Below are 12,255 nucleotides of genomic sequence, written 5' to 3'. Positions count from 1 at the left end.
TAAAGATTAAATAAAGCGCATGTCTTTAACAGTAATGGTAGCTGAGCCTGATTAGCGGATAAATATGAGCGTAAACATCTCGGGAGAACATCTCGCTCCACAACAACAAATGTAATGACGATTAGATTGGTATGTTTCTGAAAAATGGGATACTTGCAGTGGTTCATTCAAACAAAGCAACGACAATCAGATAAATATAAATGAGAAATGGAAACTTGTCACTGGCAGTTGAATTTCTTTCTAAAACGGACACTTAAAATAAAAGAGATTTAAAACTGTGCATTTAATCACCCAAATGTATGAGCAAAAACCCGCTAGCTTAATGCTAGCATACAAAGCAAAATCCCATCGAGGGGCTACTGGAAATTGATGTGACGGTAATTACAATTCTTCAAACAACACGCACAGAGCGGCAACACATAGAGAGAGAGAATTCAAAATCGTATATCGAAGCACCGGAAAGTTGCTGCTGCTGCGTCTTCTTCTCTGAATTATATCGCTTGTACATCCAGTAGAGCTCAGTGCTGCCCGTCGTGTTGTGGTACAACACTGAAGACGCGCAACTCTAAATTTGGACTTGTGGGGTTTTCTGTTTTCATAGTTGCCGCTCGTCATGCGAACGGTCGCTTTTAGGACCCTGAGGCGGTCGCTGGTCCTCCCACTTGAATCCCCAATGCCCCCCCACCCCCCCCCCCCCCCCCCGCCCCCCTTCAGTCTGGCCTCGCTTTCTGAGGACCCTCGAGCGCAGGTGAAGAGTACGCAGCGTCCACCTGTCTCGCCTCCCACGCTGGCCCGAGGCCACCCGGCCGAGCGCTTTGTTTGCACCCGCGTGCGCGTGCGCGAGTGCAAATGTGCGCGCGTAGACCTTTTTTCGAGTACTTTGGAGATCACTTTTCCGAGCACTCGTCAGCGCAGCTGCGCATATTTCAACGATCGCGTCGTGTAGAGCACAAACACAATCCTGCTCCTCGTTGACGAGAAATGACAAGAAAACGCACGTTTAAATCAAATTATAATCATAAATCATCTGCCCCCCGCACCACTTTCATCGAGCAACGTGAGATTCGGTGGACATGTCTACGGTGAAAGGACGCACAGAAAAGTCCCGAGCACCCAAGCCCAAAATCAAACGGGAAGTCAGCCATTATAGTTATGTACGTTCACCCGCAAATCAGGAAACCAGTAGGAATTAAAAAGTGCCGTTTCTACGGATTTCAATTTGCCAAATGTGGCCGCAATACAGCCAAAAGTTTCAACGTGTTGAAAAACAAAACCAAAAAAACACTCCTTTGGGAATTGTCGTGCCATTTGCAGTAAGTAACGCAGTTAAGAAAGCTTAAAGAAAAAACTTTAGCAAAGAGCCCAGAGAAGTGTTGAACATTTCGGCTATTTTTTGCTGCATTTTTCTTCCCTGCCACCGCCGGTTGGCCCTGAGCTCGCTCGGGAGGATTTATGAGCTCCACATGTTTGAGGATTCCTCAGCCCTCCTCCTCGCGTATGGAGATGATTAACGGCGGGGGAAAACCAGATGCGGTGACATGCAGTAAGGAAACACAAGCTCAGGTTCGAACCGCATCGCACGATGTCGCCGTGGTCCTGGTAGTTCGCCGGTTTACCGACCGTGACCACACGTCCCACCTCCAAAGGGGCGTAAGCCACAATCGCCGAGTGTTGTCATTTGGAGCCGGACCGCAGTCCTTCCCTCAAAAAACAACCAAAGAGTTTTTGGAGGAGAATATCAACTGCAATCATATCCCACTCTTTTGGAATCGAGGGTTGTAATTGTTCAACAAAATAACCCCAACGAGAATTAAAAAAAAAAAAAAAAAAAGCCTCGATTGGACTCTGCCCCCTTTACACAGCAGGGCCTCACCGATCGGTCGGTGGTGCGCTACGTCCTGGCCATTACGAAGCGTCACTCCGGTTGACGACTGGGAATCAGCCTCAGCCTTCTGACCCGGACCACGAGTTCTACCTTGGCACATTTGCCCGTCCCTGCGCTTGTTTGGGGTTTCGCTACCACGACGACGAAGTCGCTTTTCGTGACAAGTTTCAGGACACGGAAGTGAAATGTCACGGAACCTGTCGCGGTTGATGCGACAGGCGTTCCGCGCTCGTCCGGCGGTCGAGTGTCCCGCACTCGGGTCCGAAACCACACTCGCCCGTGACAGGATGAGCCTTTAGGGGTGCGATGTCTTGGTCGCTACCCTCATTTTTTTGAGGCATTTTTTCGAGCTGTAAAACAACGAACCGGTTGGTTGCGACAGACTTCCTTATCTGCTCAACGCTTTGAACTGGTGCAAGCATGAGAAGGCACAAAAGCAGGAAATTGTTATGTGGGAAAAGCGGAGGACAGATATCGACGGCGTACAAGTGTTATCTGCGAGCCGGCAGCTTTTAGCATCGCCTCGGCTCTTCTCGGCTGGCCGCAATCGTTATCCTCATATCTAAAAATACATCTTCAGGTTTTTGTTCCCCTTTCGTAGCTTCCTTCCTTCCTGCCGTCTTTTTCTGGGTCACCTGTTCGCTTGCGGCTGAGTAGATACTTTCCGGGCTTTGTCCCGATGATCGCCGATCGAATCGACGTAAGCTGATGTCATGCACCTGCTCCGTCGAATTTTGCATCTTTTGCCGCCGTTAGGTCGTAAATCAACCAGACCTGTTCGCCAGTGGTGGGAGGTCACCGAGTACAGATGCTTTGTTACTGTACTTTAGTCGATTTTCCAGGTATCTGTACTGGAGAGTGATACCAAGATGCTTGTGCCCCCACTTGTGGCCCGGATCTCTAAAAATAAACGAGTCACGAAAAACAAAATAATACTCTGAACTATGTCTGGAACAACAGATGAATCATCCATTTATTCATGTCAGACACGCTATTAATACATTTTGAAAAGATCTGCGATTAATAATTTGATTCTAACGAGGATATCCTCGGCCATGAACATTCGAAGTGGGAAAAAAACAAGGACGAAAGGGTTAAAAGACTCCATTGTGCGTTGATTGTTCGTCACCGAGTGCTGTTGTGTTGTCGCCAAAAAAAGCAAAAAGTCCACCGGGGAGCGTGCGGGTCCCTCCGGTGTGAAGTGGAAGCTCAACGGCGCCGACGGCGGCGCGCTCATCGCCACATAAAGGCGCACCGCAAGCAAATTAGCACTTCAAACCAAATCATCAAATAAGGACACACTCTCGGTCGCCGCAATTGTCCGCGCGACTGTGTTTACTCCGCCACCCGCAGCTCGTCTCTGCCGTTTTGTTTGCTGCTGTTTTTAGATCCAGCCCGTCACGTCCAACCCTCGACTTTAGATGCAAACGTGTTTGTACAAAGTGTGCGCCTCGTCCCCGCAAAAGTGCTTTTCCTGCAAGTTCTTCCTCCCGCGTTAGCTTCATTGAAACTCTAATTTACAGGGCTGTCAGACTCATTTTCGTCCTTGTTCTGGTTTTGACTGTGAAAATTATACCAATGTAAAATTACCTCATCATGTCATTGCATCATGTCACTGTTTTGCAGCTGTCCAAATATGGTAAATTTCCTCTTTCTTAGTTCTTCTGTTTCGTTAAAATTGATCGTTGTAATGCTTCGGTACACAACAAACTGGTCAGCCGCAACGCTACGTTTGCGTTCCGATTCGTTTCCGCTTATTAAACTGCTAAGCGTTTAATTTTTTGCATCGGTCACGGCTCCCTGATCTTCGTGAAAGAGTTTGGGAAGGTAACGTAACGCAGAAATCGGAGGAAATAGTGACGAGAAAATACTTTCGGATCCAACTCATGTTCAATTCACGATAAGAATGAATTTGCTGCTTTGTACCATTTTCTGGCATCTTAGTGTCAAGAAACTATTTTGCAGTCAGTTGAGGAGCTTCAGTTGGACAAAAATTGTGCTTTGCTGCCATCTTGTGACCTCAATAGGCAATTGCAATCCTTCGCTTGTGGATTTTCACTCGTCACGCTTGGGCTCGTGTTCCATTCATGTTGAAAAGGGATTTGGTGGGGGGAAAAAATGCGAAAAGTGAAGACGCTAATGTGCTCGAAATAGTCCATAGGTGTAAATTCTTGGTTTGTTGAAATGTGCCCTGCGAATGGCTGGCGACCGGTTCAGGGTGCACCACGCCTCTCGCCCAAAGTCAGATGACTTGGTCTCATGACACAACATCGACGGTGCTCGTTTTTAGCATGTTTATCATGTAACGTTTTCGTTAGGTTTCGCAAGGAAGGGTCGAAGGTCAATGGAGTGACGGGGGGGCGGGACAAGACAGATCGGAGTTTGTGCGTTTGACTTTTTCCGACGACTGCGAAAGCAACGCGGGCTTATCGACGGACGGGATGGCGAGGTGGCTTACCGCCAAGTCGCCGACTCTTAGCTCGCCAGCGAGCAGGATGTAGGCGAAGATGTTCAATTCCACAAATAGAAGATGTGAAGAGGATCAGGACTGAATATGGACGCGGCGTAGGGGGCGGCCCAGGCGGACGGGCTTCAGAGTTACGCTTTGGCAGGTAAGGTGGAGCAGGTCCACATTTCAAAAAAAGAAAAAAGAAAGAAAAAAAGAAAATCATCATCATCATCATTCTCGAGATGAAAGCTGCTCAGGTGCAGTCGGGAACTGCCTGTGATCAAATTTGCTCCGTTCCGATCATTTCATACGTTCGTTCGCAAGTCCTGATTCCCCTTTCCTTCATCCTCTAATGTTGTTATTGGGCCTTTTCCGTATGAACGGCAAATTACAACAAGAATAATCTCTCTTTTTTTGGAGAGCAAAGGTCTTATTTTTCTGATCTTCTCGTCCATTTTTTTCTCGAGCATAAAAGCTTCTTTTCCGTGCTCGATGTGTAATGTTCCGAGAGTAAATATCTTTTGAATTGCAGTTGTTAAAATGACTTTCTTCCTTTGTGAAACTTTGACCTTACTATCATAATATTATGGCTGTAAGATGACGACAAAATGTGTCTTTGTTGCCAGGATTGCAACTTTTAAAAAAAAAAAAAGAAAAAAAAAAAAAAAAGAAAAAAAAAAAAAAAATTTTATAAGACTTCTCATCACATTTTATAAAATATCAATTTGTTTTCAAAACCACCATTTCTTTCGTCGAAAACAGACAACTTCTGAATTTCTTTGGCCTTCAGGGCTACACACACATCGTTGTTTTGAATTTGTGTCCACCTCTCTTCCTTTTTGACCATTTTGTTCATGCGAATGTGCAAAGCCTCCCCAAGATGAGAATTTTTGTCGCATTTTGTCATTTCAACAAAACGTCAGTTCTTTAAATCTATTGGTAAGAACGTCTTTCCATCTAATTTGACCATTATGGCTCCATCGTGGACACTTTTGGCCGATTGACACATGAAAAGTGCGTTTGTTAGTTCCTATTGTCTATATTGAATTTGATTTGGGCAGAAATGTGTTTCATTGTAAACTCAAGACTTGAACGTGAATTCTTTGGACCACATGACATCACTTATCAATTTTTGGACAATAGAGCAAGTAAACGGGTACAATACCAACAACTAAACAAAACATTTATGAAGACAAACAAAGTAAAACCTTTTTGTAAATAAAAACGGGACAAAACCCAACACAGAAACCATGCATAAATCAAAACGCAAGCATAAAAAGGCGGGTCAATGGTTGACTGCACGCCACTGGAGCAATATTTGCATTTTGAGAAGTGAAAGCTTATCAAATAGGAGGGGAAAAAAGGCAGGAACTCAAAGGTATAAAAATGTCATTTTTGAGCTTGTGCGCAGGTTGGAATTTGAAGGGGTTAAAAGAAGAAGAAAAAAAAAAAAGAATGAATATTTGATTCTCATGACAAGAACTGACTTCGGAATCACAGACGACGGGCAGGCACAAGCTGAAAGGTTTGGCAAATCCAACAAGGGTTAATTGGCGTTGGGATTCCGAGGTTTCCGAAGCGCCGCCTTCAAGGGCCTCACGTTTAGTCGCGCTTGCATTTGCTTTGGTGTTCCTGGCGTTGATGGTGTCTGTGACCGCGAGTCAAGTTGCCTTCGCACCTTTCTCCGCCGCCGCCCGTAATCACGCTGATTCGCGATCTCGCCTAATCAGCGGCACCGGTGGCCTAATCAGCCTCCTTCTTGAACCTTCCGTCAGACACCCCGCCCCCTCCTGCTTCTGGCTCGGTGTCTTGATTTACATTTGACGGCGTTCCGGAAATGTCTCTCTCCTCGCCGGCCGGTAAATGTCAAAGTTTCCCGGCGTGCGGCAGACTCTCATAAAGACCTCCTGGAAACGCTCGATCGAACCGCATTGCGTCGGACGCTCGTCTGAAGAAAAAAAAAGTTCCGCGTCGTAGCTTCGAGATGCTAGCGCAAACATCTACCAAAAGCCAAACGACTAAAAAGACTTCTGACTCCAAACTTTTACCACCGTGGAATGATTAGAAGGATTGCTGGTGCTACAACCAATCCCAAATGAAAATCATTCCTCTCAACTATGAACGCATCTTCCAAACAGAGCTGATAAAAAATACGACAAGTACACTTGCTTCTGTGAGACAAAAAGACTGGTAAATGTCGACGTGCTGATTTTTACTGCTGTACGTGAAGTAGAAAAACAAAAACGTCCAGAACGTCCTTGGGAATCATTAACGTATCTCCGTGACAAAGTGTCCTCGGTAGTCTGTTTGGCTCGTTCACGTTCTGGAACAAAAGATTAAAGGTTAAAAACATGACAGCCGAGCTCGGCTATTTTGGCGGGTTTGCTTATGTTTAGAACAACCACAAAATCGGGAATGTTTTCGTACTTTTTGGATCCGAGCGTTGGTTGCCGTATCTTCTTCTACGAACAACCTGGTTACCTGATGCTACCGCTGCTTTAAGAGGGGAAAAAAGAAAAGACAAAAAGATGCCGCTGAAAGCAATAAATCATCATCTCGACAGTCGCGTTTGCGAGCGGCGTCCACACAGCGGGCAAATGAAAAGCTCTAATACGGGACATAAACATAATCGTGTGCATAACGACCAGGTCGGCGTGAGCTCGTAACGCCGATATGAGCGTGCACCTTATTGCATTACTCGTGTAAACGTTGCTCCAGTGATTAAAGTGGAGCGTGGCTTTATTGCTTGTAATTGTTTTGGGGTCGGGCTGCGCTCCCAGGAACGCCGCGTGCGCCATCCATATTTGATGAAGCCACTGCGCTTATCGGGCCACGCTTTTGTTTCCCGGCGATATTCTTTTCATCCCCCCCGACCCCACGCACACGTTTCCCCGGCTAATACGATGCAGAAACGGAGCGCCGTGTGATCACCGTGGCGGCTACGAGGGACCTCGGGATTGGAAAAGGTTTTTTAAAAAAAATAAATCATAATAATAAATAAACTCCTGGTAGCGCTTTGGTCATGTGACCTTTCAGAACAAACGAAGGGCACGCGAAAATAACGACCAAAGATGCGGACCAGTGACACAGAGCCCCGAGACACTGAACAAAGATACAGAAAAAAGACTCGAGCCGAAGACATGGACTCAAGGCGCACGTTGAAGAAGACACAGACCGAATAAACGGACTGAAGACACAGACCTGAGACCATGGACTCGAGATGCAGACCGGTGACATGGATCGGTGTTAAAATGACAAATCCAAATGGCAAATATTGACCAGCAAAACTCATCGAATTTGTTCTGTCTTTCATTTGTCTTGATTTGCCGAGAAGAACGTCTCACCGTTCCAATCGCGGCACGTCAGCCTCTTCCCATCGGGATTTGGACCTCCACATGGGAACGCTCTTGACATGCCTTCTACCATTAAAAAAAATAAATAAAATAGAGCGACGTGATGTTTTGAGGGAGAACAAACCGCTGATTCGTGAAATGCGTCCTGATTGACGGCTCAGGGACGCAGTCACGCCAAGCCGGCGCCGACTCAGCACTTCGGATCGTGGCTCCGAGGGTTCTGTGACTGTGAGCCGGACCCTTCGTGTACCCCCTCCCCGCTCCGCGTCTTCCTACTCCTCTTTCCCATGACAACGCTCTCGCTAAGGAAGTTAGCGTAGACGCCTCCGGGCTGCCTTTAAAGCACATCTGGACCCTTCGGGGCGAGTGAGCGAGGGGACGACGGAGGCGTTCACTCGTAAACGTTTGGATAATTGAGTGAAGACGGATGATGTCAGCTTAAGTTGGCGACGTTGCGTGTTTACGTTTGAGTCCTGGAGCGAAAGAGAGAGGAGAGGGGCGGAGGGGTGTGTGGAGGGTGGGCTCCAAAAGATTCCAAGAGGATGAGAAACAGATGATTGTGTCAAGTGTGTGTTATTGGGTCACACAGCGTTACATGACAGAATGCGCCCACTGGGTAGACCGCAGGGTCCCAGCCAGATGGCGGCTCGAGATGGATGGAGCGATCCTTCAAGTCCTGGAAGTGGGATCCCTTCTTCTGTGAGCCCTTCTCAAGGTTTCTTCCTTTTCTCCCCAGAATGGATTTAGACCAGGGGATGTTGCTGATCATTGTGAACTGCGGGCCTGCGAAGCGCTTCGACCGAAGACGCCGTAGTCAAACGTGGACCGCAGACCGGGACCGAATATATTGACCCTTGACACGGACCCAAGACGAGAATCAAAGAGACGGATCCGAGACACAGACTAAATACGTGGACGAAGACACGGACCCGAGACGCTGTTATTTTAACATCACAAAGCAAAAACCAAAGTATCACTGCATATGTATTTTTCCCTTAGTCCAGTACCAGAGTACCCGTACACTCATCCGAGTGCGAACCCATCCTAAGCCACTTGTGTGGACTCTTTGTTTGTGCTATTTTTGGGCGTTCCCCCCCCCCCCCCCTTTCACGACACACAAATGTCAGGCCGCCAGATCACATTTTGACTGCCGCGCACTACGAGGGCCAAAAGGAATACGCGCACACGTTCACCTCCATCGAGGTGACCTTCTCAACCCCCGCCCGAAACACACACACGCACGCACGCAGGGCGAGCTAGACATGTTTCATCAAGCCATCGGCACCTTCACAAATGGAAGTACGCTCGCTCGCGCTAACCTTTGAACCCGTGGCGAGCTGACAACGTCGATGTGTGTGTGAGAGAGCACACTAACACACACAAATAAACAGTTTTGCAGTGTGTTTGTGCCGCGTGGCAGAAAATGTCAATGATTGAAGGCTCCACACACACACACGTTATTACGGGGCGAGGGCGGGGTCGTGGGACTTCGAGGGGCACCCGAGCGTCAACTATAATTGGGTGCCGCTCAATAGGACCTTTGACCTCTGAGCCACGATGGGCTCAGCGCCTGTTTGGAAATGGAAACAATTCTTTTGGGAAGCGCGGGTTTGTTACATCGAGACGTCTCTGAGGCGCCGTTACGTTCCCGACCGACCGACCCGTGAACATCCACGATAGAGGGAGACCGTGCCAAAACAATCTGTTCGATAAACTTTTACCCTCCCTGCGCGCTTTAAACACACTTTTTAAAGTACAGTACCTTCACTTATCTGGATTGTGATGTCTAAATTGTGCACATTTGTCATGAGGTCAACATGCTATCGTGTTTTCCACGCGCTGCGCACATCATGCAAGAAAGATATATATTTTTTCATGACGTAATTTAGATTTGACCGTGCTTTGCTGTCACTTTATGATGTGTGAAGAACAAATATGTGGTTGATTCCAAAATAACGATCTATGGTTTTTTTTGCTCCCAAATGAAGAAAAGTAACTCAAATGTCATCAAATGTAATGAGTTGTATTACATTGAGAAAGTCATCGAAATAGTTCCTCTGCCGGAACATTTTCAACAGGCTAGCTTGTAATTGTAACTCACTGCGCTACGCTCACGGTGTAGCCGTCATTAAAGTCATTGTTTCTCTGGAACACTTAACCCTTGAACCTGCCCCCTCCCCGAGGTGATGATTAGCTATCGATCATCGGTCGGCGCAATCGTTTGCGCGATGCTCTAATTGCGTTTTCTCTCCGTGCGGCCGATCGATCGGCAGCTAATGAGAGATGTCGGGGCGGTTGCGTTGTGCTCGTAGGGTGCGGGGGGGACCGGAGGGGGGCCCGCATCCAGGCTGCGATCGCCGTCGTCATTAGAGCCCACGCCGTATCGACGCGTTTCTGAGCGATGGGCATAAATAGACGCGTGTTGATTGGAGGAGAAGTTGGCCACGATGTCGGCGGACGCCCACGGCTTCACTCGGGCGCCCTCGCGCCGCCTTCCTCTTCCTCGCTCGGCGAGCGAGTGGGCCGCACGCATCGATTTCGAACCCTTCCGCATGCACGCTGACGGTTGATTAGGAGCGGCTCTAAATTTAGCCTCCACCTCTTCCTCTTCCCCTCGCTCGGCCGCCCACTCGCCCGCCCACGCCGCTGCGTTGTGTTCCAGCCGCCTCTTTTTTTCCTCCCGCCAGGCCCGACCGAGCGGCGCTTTCGTTTCCCGTCCTGCTTTTTCCCCCTCGGTGACGTTGACCGAAAATGAGGTCGTCGGCTGAGCTTCTGCGGCTAACTGCTAACGGCGTGTGTAAAGCGTGTTATCTTTTACTGAAGGGCTATTTTACACGCACAACGCACAAAATCGTCGATTTTATTTATTTATATTTATATATATATACACATATACAGTGTGTTGTAGAAAAACTGACTGACTCCGGTAGAGAACGCTCGTAACAAATACTCGTAGCCTCAAATCAACTTTCTCAAGCACTCGAGCAACTGGTGGAAACGCGCACGCGGTCGGTTTCGCACCGCCAACTTTTGCGATTGTTCTTCAGCACGCAGACTGGGGTCACTTCTCACGTGGTCCAATTTAACCAACTTTTCAAATTTTCCATGAAAAGTGCATCCCAAAAGTATTCACAGCGCTTCACATTTGGTTCTATTTTTAAAATGGGTTTAATTCTTTTTTTCCTCAGAATTCCCACATTAAGATTTGCTGAATTGTCACAAATAAAAATAAGAAATCACATCAATGTATGAAGGATTACTCACTTTATCAATGATACGGCCTTATTCTAAAATGGATGAAATAATTGTTTTCCCTCAAAATTCTACACACGCCGCCGCCCCATCAGGACAGCATGGAAAAAAAACTTACATTTTTGCCAAATTATTAAAAAGTGAAAAAACTGTGAAATGTAGTTGCCGTCAAGAAACGTTGGATTTTGGAGTAGTTTTTTTTTTTTTTTGGGTTCTTCTGCCCCCCCCCCCACCCCAATCTGGATGCATACAAATAGCTGCCATCCATAAAGTGAAGGCATCCATTTTGTGCGTAGTGCGTGGGTGTTGTAAACATGGCGCCTTTTGCCATGCAAGTTTCTGTTTACAAATAATGAATGGTAATAAAAGTGCAGATTTAAAAGCATCCAATTGTTTACTTGAATGCCTGTCGGGGTGACGGTGCGGTGCGGTGCGGGGGCCACTTTGAGACATGCAACGCGTGGGCGTTTGGCTCCGGGCGTGTTTGACGGGATCAAATGTCGTTTATGAAATAATCCCGCCGCGCGTATTTCACGCACATGCTAGCGCGCTCGAGCACGTGCTCGTCCGAGGCGCGTTAATCGTCGCGACGGCTTCGAGCTCGCTTCGCTTTCTCGGTTTGGAATCAACCCTCGTCAATTGAAGACTTCAACATGCAGTTGATTTGACTTGTCGTTTGCTTTTTATACAAGCGAAAGGGGAAAAATCCATTCAAATCGGGTCGTTGCGTGAGAGGAAACCCACGCGATATCGTTCCCCAACACGTCGACTGTGCAATTAATGTGAGCGCACGCACGCTGGCGACAAATCAGCGCGTGCGTGCGCGAGCCAATCGATGAGCTGATGGCTGCCGCCGTAATCACACGTGCGGTCGATCGCCCGAGTTCTTCCTGCCGCCGGGAAGACGTCACCGCTTTTGTCACAAGCTGTTTCTCTTATCGCACCTTGTGTAAGTTACCAAAGTCGGTGAGGCTTTTTATTGTCAAAGCATTTTTGAGAGGAGGAAATTTTTGTCGCGGGCCACGTTTTGGAGGAGTTCTGATTTTTGTCAGATGGCAATATGATTGTGAAACTACATAAATGTATCATTGCCTCATATTACTGGTGGATAACCGAGATCAGACGCTAATGAACTGTTGTTCGATGTTGTGGGACTGGTAACAAAAAAGGCCTGCACTTCTGAACATCTGCAATTTGACACCCATGATTTGCTTTCGCGGGCCACATGAAGTGATGTGATCGGCCGGATCAGGCCCCCGGGCCTCGAGTTTGACACTGGTGTTCTAACGCAGCATTTCCTTTGCGACTCGATTTGC

The sequence above is a fragment of the Phycodurus eques genome, chromosome 22, assembly GCF_024500275.1.
Source record: "Phycodurus eques isolate BA_2022a chromosome 22, UOR_Pequ_1.1, whole genome shotgun sequence".
In the NCBI taxonomy this organism is placed as follows: domain Eukaryota; kingdom Metazoa; phylum Chordata; class Actinopteri; order Syngnathiformes; family Syngnathidae; genus Phycodurus; species Phycodurus eques.
Note: the sequence above shows the minus strand (reverse complement) of the source record.